This window comes from Chondrus crispus, genomic scaffold (genome assembly GCF_000350225.1).
Source record: "Chondrus crispus Stackhouse genomic scaffold, scaffold_91, whole genome shotgun sequence".
Classification (NCBI taxonomy): domain Eukaryota; phylum Rhodophyta; class Florideophyceae; order Gigartinales; family Gigartinaceae; genus Chondrus; species Chondrus crispus.
The window spans coordinates 41,605-53,828 of NW_005178804.1; positions in this window are offsets into that span (position 1 = coordinate 41,605).

Here is a 12,224-nt window from a genome sequence, read left to right on the forward strand (position 1 = left end):
TCCCTTCATCCATTTGATGGCATCGACATCACTACCGGCGAGTAACAAGTCATCGACATAAAGTGCAATCAGCATGATAGTGTTACCGATGCGTTTAATGTAGAGACAAGGATCACTACGCGAAGTCTCGAATCCCAATTCACCAATTAAAAAAATCATCCACTTTGGCATGCCATTGACGATGTGCTTGTTTAAGACCGTAAAGTGCCTTCAAAAGTTTGCACACGTGATCACTTTTGCTTTTGTCAATGCACCCTTCGGGTTGCTCCATGTAGATGTCTTCATCCAAGTCGCCGTTCAAAAACGCAGTCACGACATCCATCTGATGAAGTTCGAGGTCGTAATGAGCAACTGAGGCAAGAAGTAGACGAATAGTGGTAAACTTTATGACAGGGGCATATGTCTCAGTATAGTCAAGACCTTGCACTTGCTGGAATCCACGAGCAACAAGTCTGGCTTTTGCACTTTCAACTATATTGCCATTTGCATCAGGCAGTTGCTTGACATTGAAAACCCATCGAGATGTCAAGATGTTTGACGCCTCAGATCGAGGAACAAGTTTCCAAGTCCGATTCTTAGTCTGCGAGGCAAGTTCTTTGTCAATGCGGGTCTGCCAAAATGCAGCTCTAGGACCGTTGGTTGCCTGGTTGAAAGTCTTGGGACCTTCAATAGCGACATGCGCATGTGAAAGAAGAGCAGCTGCAAAGTTGCTCCTCCACCATGATCCGGGAGGTCTGCTGACTCGAGACGATCTTCGCACAGCTGGAGTCGGAGTTGGAGGGGTGACATTCGGAGTTTCGACGGTAGTTGGTACATCATCTTCATCTTCATCATTCTCACTTACAGAATGAGCACCATCGTTTTCAAGAACCTCCTCCGAAACTTCATCCTCCTCAGAACCGACCTCATCCGTATTTGGGGTATCAGCTGTATTCCCATTGTCGCCATCGAGCAGTACAACGTCAACATCAGAGTTGATTGAATCACTTTCGTGTGCAGGAATGTCATGCATACCACATGTCGATTCATCAAACTTGACATCCCGTGACACAACAATTTTATTCAACTCTCCGTCCCAAAGTTTGTATGCCTTACTGCATTGCGAGTACCCAAGAAACATCGCTTCACGCGCTCGCAAGTCCAGCTTACGGAGCTCTAGTTTTGGTAATGTATACCAACACTTTGACCCAAATACTCGCAAATGGCCAACATTTGGAGTGGAATTCATCCAAATGTGGTGCGGAGTTGTATTAACGGGCAAAGCGCGTGAAGTAACTCGATTACGTACATATACCGAAGTGGCAAGAGCCTCGGCCCAGAATCGCTTACTGACCTGTTTATGAGAAAGCATAGAGCGGACAAGATCAATCAAAGTTCGATTTAAACGTTCAGCAACACCGTTTTGTTCAGGGGTGTAGGCCGTTGTGAGTTGGTGCTGCGTACCGTTTAAATCTAAATGCCACTTGAATTCCGTCGACAAGTACTCTCCCCCTCGATCAGTGCGAAGCACCTTTACTTTGCGACCAGTGTGGGTTTGGGCCAACTTTTCATACAACTTGTATTTTTGAAACGCCTCGGATTTATTTCTCATCGTGTACATAACAACCCAGTTCGAGTGATCATCTACAAATGTAATGAAGTATCTCGAGCCACCAACTGACTGTACTTCAAGTGGACCGCAGACATCAGAATGTACCAAGTCAAGACAGTTCTGTGCTCGAGACGATGATCGCTGTTTTGGGATTACTGATCGCGTTGCTTTGCCAAACACACACGCAGGACAAATGGGAGAGTGATTGTCAGACTTTGGATTCATTGCACTGATCACATCGCTTTGACGAACGTTGATGCCACTTACCACATTATTGTGAATCATTGATGCGATTCCTTGTACATTAACATGGGCCATGCGTTCATGTAGCGTCTGCAGGGTAACTACGTGAGCAGAAAAGGTTTCATTCATGACGTCAAGTATGTACAAATCCCCAACTTGACTCGCTGTGGCAACCACAGTTGGTCCTGCAGTAACGCGGCATTTCTCATTTTCAAATGACACTTGCAAACCCTTTGAAACCATTTGGCTAACAGACAGTAGCGAGTATCCGAAATCAGGGACATGCAAAACGTTTGACAATTTGCAAGGATGGGGACTACCGTTGACGTTCAACATGAATTCTACCTCGCCGCGACCAGCGACATTAGCTTTAGCCTTCGTGCCCATCTCGACTGATCCAGATTGCATCTGTTCATACGTAACGAACAAAGAGCAATCAAACGTAATGTGAGCGCTGCAACCGGAATCGACAAGCCATGACCTTGCGTTTGCAGCCCTCTTTTCTGGAGTGGAAGTCGAAAGCAAGCAAGTAAAGTCACTCTCCGCAAAGGCAGCAGTAGAATTGTCATCTCGAGAAACGAATGCACTTGGCTTTAAGCCAGTGTTGCGTGACCGAAACCCATCTGCCGGTGCAGGTCGGCGCCCATTCACGTCCTTGCCCCAGCAACGAGCTGCAGTATGCCCATGTCTATTGCAATTCGTACATTTCATATCGCGTCGAATAGGCATACGATTGACAAGTGCAGGTGCATGTGGTGATGAAGCAGAAGCGGTCTTCATGCTTTCTCGTTGTTCTTCTTGCAGCACACGACTCTTCACAAACTCGAGTCCAAACACTTTATCCTCATTGCCAAGTGCGTCAAGAGCAACAATCAAGTTATCGAATCGTGGAGGCAAGCCATTCAACACAGCCATTGCAATTTCTTTATCGTCAATCTCAACACTCATTGACTGCAATCTGGCAGCAAGTTGCTTCCCACGATTGATGAACACGAGCACTTTCTCGGATGGGAGCATGGATACAGTGTAAAAGTCGCAACGGGCGGCAAGTTTGTTGAGCAAAGTATGACGCTCAAACACATTCAGAATTGCTTCCCATGTCTCTTTCGCACTGCTACACCCTCGCACGTGTTGCAAGTAGTCATCCGAGAGCGTGAGTCCGATGACTGCCTTTGCTTTTGCGTCACCACGGATCCATTTTCTCCGGTCATCTGACGTCGCATTCTCCGGGATATCATCAAAAACGTATTGATCGACATCTCGGAGAGCAAGCAGTAGCTGGATTTTCTGCTTCCAGATGTAAAAGTTAGATGCGGTCAGCTTCTCGATTCTGACCGATCCAGAGCTTTGGTCATCCATTTCGCCGAATGGATGTACCCTTCGAGTATACAAGGTCTTCTGTTCCGGGATCCCAAGCCGTTAACCGATAGTCAACACAATGGCAAGCCCACCCGTATAAGAAGTTTGTAGCGATTACTCGGAAACGTTCTTGGTGCTTGTTCCCGGCGGAGTGGAACAAGCGTATTCTTCTTAAAAATGCCTTAGGGCGCTACCCCTGTATGTCGGCCAGTGCGGGTCTTTCGACTGTGAACTAAATCAAACGTGCCACGAGTAAGCACAACACTTTGCCTGTAGACGAACCAGGACTTTTGGTCACTACCGCGAACGGTCCCTGCAACCGAAATCGGCTTGTCCAAACTTGATACGGTACTACCCCAATGAGGTTTCCCACAACACAAGAATGAAACTGCCTTCGTCGTACTCGTGTGATTTGTTCACAATCACGCCTAGGGTCACCCTCTTCCGTGCGAACTTAATCAAGGTACGCGACCTTATACACGTATAGTGAGAGGTTCAGTGTTTAGGCACGTATTCTCTTCACCCAGGGGACCGAAGTCGTACCTATAGGGCTAATACCGAGAGCGTTACCCACACCGCCGACGCACCTCCAGAAGGCAGAGTGCGGATCGACTAGACCAGTACAATGTGATCCTCCCCGAGGATCAGTGTTTCGTCTCTCGACGATTCTTGGTCGGACCCTCGCTCAAGTCAGATTTCCAATGGCACAAGCCTTTCACCAAGAGCGAGGGTATCGGCAGCTACGACGATCACCGGCGTGATCGAAGGGCAGTCTTCTTGGATTGATATGGTACGTTGGCGACTAGGGACTACACCCACAGCTCACACAACGATTGCCAAGACCAAGCTGCAACAGACACGAAGAAGATCCACCAAGTTGAAACGACAGCAGGTAGACGGAGACGAACGACCAAGATGACAACGACAGCAAGTAGACGGCGATAGAACAAAACAAACGACGGCGGCGATGAAAACGGGGGCGGAAACGACAGCAAAAACCAAAACGAGAACGACAGCGGAGACCAAAACGAGAACGACAGCAGAAACAAACACGAAAACGGCAGCAGAAACTGAGAACGAGCACTCACACAGCGGAATAATAACGTTGAACTGAGCCCATAACCTACTGGAAGGTCAGCGGGGCAAAGGGAAATCGAAGGACGGTTGATGAGGTGAAGTTGAAGGATTGGGTACCGATTTACTTTGAGTCGCCAACTTCTGGCACTACTTATACACTTCTGCAATCTTCTAGAACTCTACTACCGAACACTACGACACACATACTACAAATGTATTGGCTCTAACACATGTGCCCGTCTTGCTACTCAGCCAAACTGGCGATGGCCCAACAAACATAACAGAAAACCGCCTTACGAATTAGCACTGTCATGACGGAGAAATTAGTAAAGCAGTACAACAAAGCACAGCAAAGCACAAATTCCCTTACTATTCCAAATCCAGCGTGGCACAAATTCGTAAGGCACGTTTACAGCTCACACGTTGCCTTACGAATTCAAATCAATCCTGCAAGGACTGTTTACAGCGCACACGTTGCCTTATGAATCTGAATCTCTCGTGAGGTCCTGTCCACTGTCAATTACAACAGTGCACATTTTGCCTTACGAATTCAAAACTCGCGCAACGGTATCTTTGTGTCCTGCTGTACCCGTGCTGCACTCCATGGACGCGGTAAACCTTTGGCACGTGCCAGGCACCCGCCACCAAGGTTCTACACTTTGTCTGTAAGACTGCAGGCGTACTGTACGCGTCCGACAGTGTAATGAGGACATGTGTCCAGGTCATACACGTGTCGGGCGGAGAAAATGAAACATGCTCAGATTGTACTGTACACCGCAACCGTGTACATATTTCACACGTGTACACGCTGAAAACCAAACTTGCTCCTGAAGTACTGTAGAGTGCAACGGTGTACAGAAATCACACGTGTACACGTAGAAAATCAACCTTGCTCAGCTCGTCACGCGGAGTGTTTTCATTTTACACGTGTCATACCTGTCGTCGTGTGTCATGCATATCAGCATGTGGTCGTAGAATTACAACAGAAAGTGGACTTTTGGAGGGTTATGCAAATTTGCATAAATGCCGAAAATTTGCATTTGGCCCGAACCGTTATAGGGCTACACAGGCAATACTGCAAATCTATTGCGTGTCGGTTCGAATGCTGCAATTCTATTGGTCTGTTATTGTCCACTTATATGCAGTCATGCTGGTGATATATCTTGAATGATCGGTATACGTTTTAATTACATCATTTCGGGGGTTTCAAGTTGTTCACCATGGTTGTAATGGGTAATTACGTGTGGCCTTGGCGCTGGACACTTGTGTGCGGTGTACACATGTACACATCGCCAGGTTGCTGCGTGTACGTACACTTGTACACGTCGTCTACATACGGTCCGGCGCGTGTCCGAGCACAGTACATGTGAATTAAAAGTACAACAAGTATTTCTCGCAAGAGACATGTACTTACGTGAGTATTCAGTGTACGCGTCACGCTGTATGCGACCCTTGCATCAGCATGCGCCGTTGTACTACACTCTCGTCAGCATGCGACGTTGTACTGTGCTCTCGTTATGGTGCACCGTTGGATGCAAGTTGATGACAGTACTCGTGTGGTGCACATCGGATATCACGTGAGATGTGTAGAAAGTCTGGATGCACATTGTTGCTATCCGTGATAGTTGTCTGGCAGTGTGTACCGAAATTAGTAAGGTACGAAACAAGGGCATGTATGGGGACTGAGATATGACAGGACTTTGGGTTGTTGGAAATAGAGAGATGCCAAGTTGTTCATTGTGCAAGAATATATTCTGTCATGTCTGGATGCAGATTAGTAAGGTGTGAAACGATTGCATGCATAGGGCCATGGTTTACAGTCACTCGAAATGTGTAGAAACTGTTGTGCACTGATAGTCAATAGTCAATTCGTAAGGTGGAAATAGAACAGTGTGGACGGGCCAGAAGAGGACCGCGCTTGGTCGTGCATATGGTGAGTACGGTTTACCAGGTGCCAAAGTAATGGGATAGTGTAACACTCAAAGTGTATAAGTATCGCCGAAAGACGGCTCCAAGTAAACCTCGGTACCAACTCCTTCACTCACACACATCAACCTGCCCTCCTTCTTTCCCTTGCCTCTCCAAACCTACCATTAGAACGACGGCAAGAACGAGAGCGACAACGACAGCGAGAAGACCAGCGGAAACAACGACGAGAAACGGCAGCGAAAACGACAGCGACAACGACGGCAGAAACAACGGAACGAAAACGACAGACTCATGCAGTGAAACGACAGCGAGGGACTGGGCCCATAACCTAATGGTAGGTTCGGAGGGGCAAGGGAAAGAAGGAAGGCAGGTTGATGTGTGTGAGTGAAGGAGTTGGTACCGAGGTTTACTTTGAAGCCGTTTTCCTGCGATACTTATACACTTCGAGTGCTACACTATCGCTCTACTCCGACTCCCAGTAAACCATACTCTACTATGCGCGACCAAGCGCGGTCCTCTTGTGGCCCGACCATACTGTTCGATTTCCACCTTACGAATCGATTCGTAACTATTAGCTCACAACTATTTCTACACATTCCAAATGACTGTAAACCATGGCCCTATGCATGCAACTGTTTCACACCTTACTAATCTGCATCCAGTCATGCCAGACTTCATTGTTGTGCAACGAATAACTTGGCACTTGTCTATTTCCAACAACGCAAACGTCTTTCATATCACAATCGCCATACGTATCCTTGTTTCTCACCTTACTAATTTCGCCAAGCACTGTCAGATAATTATGGCAAGTTATAACAATGTGCATCCAGACTTTCTACACAACTCACATGAGAATACGTGTAAATCACACGAGTACTGTCATGAACTTGCATCCAACGGCGCACCATGACGAGAGCACAGTGCAACGGCGCGTGCTCACGCAAGACTCGCATACAGCGTGACGCGTACACAGAATAATCGCACAACTGTATTCCTCTCGCGATAAGTACTTGTTGTACTTTTGATTCACATGTACTGTACTCGGACACGCGCAGGATCGCAAACAGTCTGACAATGTAAAACTGTAAACCCTCATGTGCATACACCTGGATGCGTGTACATGTGTACGTACACGAATCCACCTGGCGACGTGTACATGTGTACACGGGATACATGTGTCCCGCCCGGGGGCCCCATGCAATTACCCATTACAACCATGGCAAACCACTTGAAACCCCCAAAACAACGTAATTATGGCATATACAGGCCATTTAAAGTACATCACAAGGCCAATGACGCACACGTGGACAACGCTCGACCAATAGATTTGCAGCATTAGACCTGAGGGCCAATAGAATTGCAGTATTTCCTGTGTAGTCTATAGTGCTACGGGCCAAGGTTCCACTTGGCAAAACTATGCAAATTTGCATGACCCTCCGAGAGGCCACTTTCGTCCCCGGAACCCCAAAATCTGGGATTTTACACGTTTCATGTCGTGATATGGGTAAGAGTGCCCGGACCGTGCAGTCATGTACACGTGTCACTCGATTTTGACCTTTTCAGATAACAGCATGTGGTCGCACATTTTCAATTGTATGCTCGCCTCGAGGACCGCTCTTTTGGGATGACAGATCGAGTGGCTTTGCCGTGTGTAGTATAACCCCCCCCTGGGGCTTTATTTTAGATTAGATCAACTCAGAATCGGATCGGTTACTGTAGAGCTCGATGCTCTACAGTACCACCACGTGTAACCCCGAGTACAGGGGGCGCACGTGTACACGTGTACGCGCGGGACCGAAGAGCGCACACACACACGTGTACTGTCAGCCCCGATGGGTGACAGTATTACAGTGTCGACCGACCGCTACAGTACGTCGCTACAGTACATCGGTACTGTACTATTATGATAGGTTATTATGTACATTAAATATGGAGCGGACCGGCGGCGGTGGAGGAGGACAAGCACGGACTTGTCACCCACCGACCGTCAAGGTCCGACTTCCCGCTTATTCTAAGGTAGCGTTCGCTAACTACCTTAGAGCGGCACCGAGCGCGGGTTGAGGACGCGCGCGGTACGCCCACGAGCCGGCTCCGCCTCCGCCCGTCGGTACTGGATCGTCACCCAGTACCGCGCCGGGGCGTCGAGGCGTCGAACCGCTCGCGCGTACCGGCGTCCTCCCCGTTCCCGCTCTACCACGCTACCCGGGCCCGCTGCCCGGTGCCGTTAGCTGGTGTCCCGCTTCACCCCCGTCTTCCCGTTCGGACGGGGTCTACGTCGAGCTGTGCATACACCCCTCTCCGTTGGGGGTGTTTATGCTACAGTGGTCTCCCGACCTAGAAGACCCTGGAGTCCGATCTCCGAGAAGACTTCCGCTTCCCTCCGCGAACCGATCGCGTCGAGATGAGCCAAGAGTTTGAGCCCTCGATCCGCTCCGAAGCGGCGGATCTGAGTCCGGCCGCTGTGCAGTCCCCATTTGCCCCGTCGGGCGACGGCGACGCAGGTCCTCGTGACCGCGAACCGTCGCTCGGATCCTCCGAGGAAAGAGCGGCGGCGATGTTCGAACGCATAGCCGAATACATCGAGGAAGTCCGTACTTCCCTTCGGATCGATGTATCGGACCATGTATACACTCGATGCATGGCCGAACTCCGCTCCCTGCGTGAAGGGAGGTTCGATAGAGTGACGCAGTCCTTAGAGAATCTCCGAGCACTGATCGACGAGTTACACTCGCGGATCGTGCTCGTCGAAGACTCCCGTTTCGCCTCGCCCGGACCGTCCGGGCAAGGTCGTCCTGAGAGGCCGACCTCGGTGAGACGACCCGAGGACCGAACCTCTCCGTCCGCAGAGCAATTGGGTGCGTTCGCGCACCTCTCCGCTGAACTCGACGCCACTCGTCGGCGTGCTCGTGACATGGAACGTACCATGGCCGAAAGGCTACCCGGTGCCCCCTCGAGAGGGCCCGGTGGTACCGTACCTCCGAGCGCCGCCGCCCCCGAGGGTTGGCGTCCGACTGGTGCCGCTACCAGTCGGACTGCAGAAGGAAGCCGTCCTCCGATAGACGCGAACTTCGCGTCTGAGACCCAAGCCTTGCCGCCTATCGCCGGAAGTAGGCGGCAAGTGGACCGCGTATCGTACGCGGACGAAAAGGACCGTGGAGGAGCCGCCCGCGGATCCGGAGAACCGATGTTCTCCGTTGATCCCCGCTGGGGCGGCTACCCGCCGGCGAGTTACGCCGAGCATCCAGGTCCGGTAGACGTCCGTACGCTACCGGTTACCTCCTTCGGCACGCTGGGTCCCGCTGAACCCGGGCTCGAGCCGGTACATACGATGATCCAAGAGTTCAGCGCCGTTGCTGACTATCGTATGTACCGCTTGGATAACACCTCGAGGCTCGTTACCTCGGGTGACGCGGGACGGATCGCGAAGTACGTCCAACGCTGTCGGGGGATCCGTCCCACGATGCGCAGCTTCGACGGTACCGACCCGATCCAGCTGTTGCCGTTCTTGAAGGATATCCGAATCACCTTCAACTCGCAACACCTGACCGAAGGTGTTGCGGTACGAGTCCTCGCGCACTTCCTCGAGCGCGACGCGGAGCGCCTGTATACGAGTTATACGATGCGTGGCCTCCGCGCCGGCCAGCTCCACGACGACGTGAGCTGGCCGGGGCTCGTGAATCAATTCTTAAAACGCTACCTCACGGACGACGTGTTAGGTGAAGCGTACGACGCTGTCACTACGGCGCGACAGCAATCGCATGAGACGGAAAGCACGTTTGCTGACCGACTCGAGACTGCCGCGTACCGATGCACGGCAGTCTTCTCCGAACAGTCCCTCGCGCACTACTTCGTGCGGGGACTTGCACCGGCAACCCGTGCCGCAGTATCCGAAACTGTACAAAGGCTGCCAGGCAGTCAGAAGACCGATCTTCCGACCATTCGCCGTATCGCCACGGCGGAAGGTACAACGTACCGCGCTCGGCGCGGTTTACCTCTGCCGGATTCGAAACCGGCAGGGAGGGCTGGCAGGACTACGAAGTCCGCCGCGACAAGTTCGCCCGCCTCGACCCTCCATATCGGGGAGGATGAGTGGCAGGCCGACCCTGTCCTCATTACGCAAGGACCAGGGCCCGTGGAGGCACGAACCCGCTCACCAATGTCGACCGGAACGACATCGAGTTACGCGACCGCATTCGCGGCCACTCCGAGAGTGGCAAGGGGCACGGACCCCCGCGTCGCCGAGCTCGATATCTCGAGTCGAGATAGGGGAAGCGAGCGCCTCGCGTGCCCCTCCTCACCGATGAGGAGGCGCGGCACGCGGCGACCTTCGCTTCAACGGACGGCAGCGCGTACGTGTGCTGGCTATGCCGTACGTACGGGCATGCCATGTACGCGTGCCCGTTCCTGTCGCCGGAACAACGAATGTTCACGGCGTACAGGAACTACCGCTACCAGATGGAGACGCGCCCCGGTGCGCGTAATCTCCTCCGGCAAGCGGTGGGCGAGGGCCGTCCCCCGCGTCAAGGTTTCCCGATCCGAACGGGTGGGGGCGCACGCTTCGCCCCCCGTGGAGGCGGGTACCGTCGTAACGAAGTCGACCGTCGGGATCGACCCGCCTATCGTCAGGCGGACACAAGGTACCCCCGACAAGGAGAAAGAGGGGACCGAGACCGTTCTCGGTTACCCCAACAGGTACAAAATGCGATAATGTACCTGCAAGACTGGGTAGAGGATCCGTACCCTCTACCCACGGAGGGTCACGAAGGAGAGCCGACTCGCTTCGTCCCCCATATCCTGCGACGACCGGACGCCGCAGGTCAAGGCCCGGAAGTACCGGAGTACTTCGCCAAGGCCGCCGAGCCGCAGTGGGGGAATCGTCCCGACCCACGCGACCGGCTACCGGAAGAGGACCTGGCCGTCGATAGCCAGGAGGTTAGCTCCGATAGCACGGGTAGTTCGAAAAAAGGGTAAAGACGGTTACGTACACGCGGTCGCGTGAGCCGTCTCTTCCCCACGAACTAGACCCGACCCCGCGTGCTCGCCAAGGACACGGGGGGTATTGTCCGATAATACATCCCCCGCTTCCGGAGGCGGGCACGGGAGCTCCTGTAATGCCGATACAGGAGGGAGCGCACGTCGAGGCCTCCGAAGGCCCGACGTTAGGAGAACAAGACACCGGGACAGCCGACGTCCCGGTGAGGCGTAACGATGGCGACGGGGGCAACGACGACCGAAAAGATTCGGTCGACCCCCTGACTCCCGCGAGCCCAAGGTCGCCGGAGAGAGGTCCGTGTCGTACGGACTCGAGTAATCCGAGGGGCGTCACTGATCCGCGGACGCCCCAAGGAAGGGGGAGAAGGAAACGCAAGCGGGGCCAGCACCGAAACCGAAGGCCCCGGCGGAACGACCTCACCGATAAGGTCGCCCCGAAGGTTGTCGACGGCGTCATTTGCCTTATGACGTCGAAGATCTACAACGTCCTCGGCTCGATAGCCACAGAGGGAAATGCATTTAAACCCCGCACGATCGCTGTTGATACGTGCTCGGGGTATAATCTGGTGAGGAAGGCCGACCTTCCCCCCGATTGGACGCGTTACGTCGTGCACGACGCACCTCTGCCACGATTGGCAGGCGCGAATAGCAACCCCCTCAAGCTTTCGGCCGTCGTCCGCCTGGCGGTGCGGTTGAGGAACACGGTGTTCCGAATTCCGTTCGTAGTCGCGGACCAGCTCGCCGTGCCGGTCCTTCTCGGCACGGCCTTCATCGATACGCACGTGCGGTGTATCGACATCGAAGCTCAACGAATGGAGCTACGCCAAGGCGGTTCCGTCGCCATCGTTGACGGAAAGGGGGAATCGACTCCCCCTACCAGGCGACACGGGCGACACACGGGTCGGCCAGACGTACGCGAGGAGGCCCCGCAAGCGATCCGAATCGCCCGCTGGGTTACCATCCCCGCGATGTCACAAGCCCGCGTGCGTGTGACAACCGCGGGGAGGGGCCTCGTGTTCCTGGAACCCAAGCC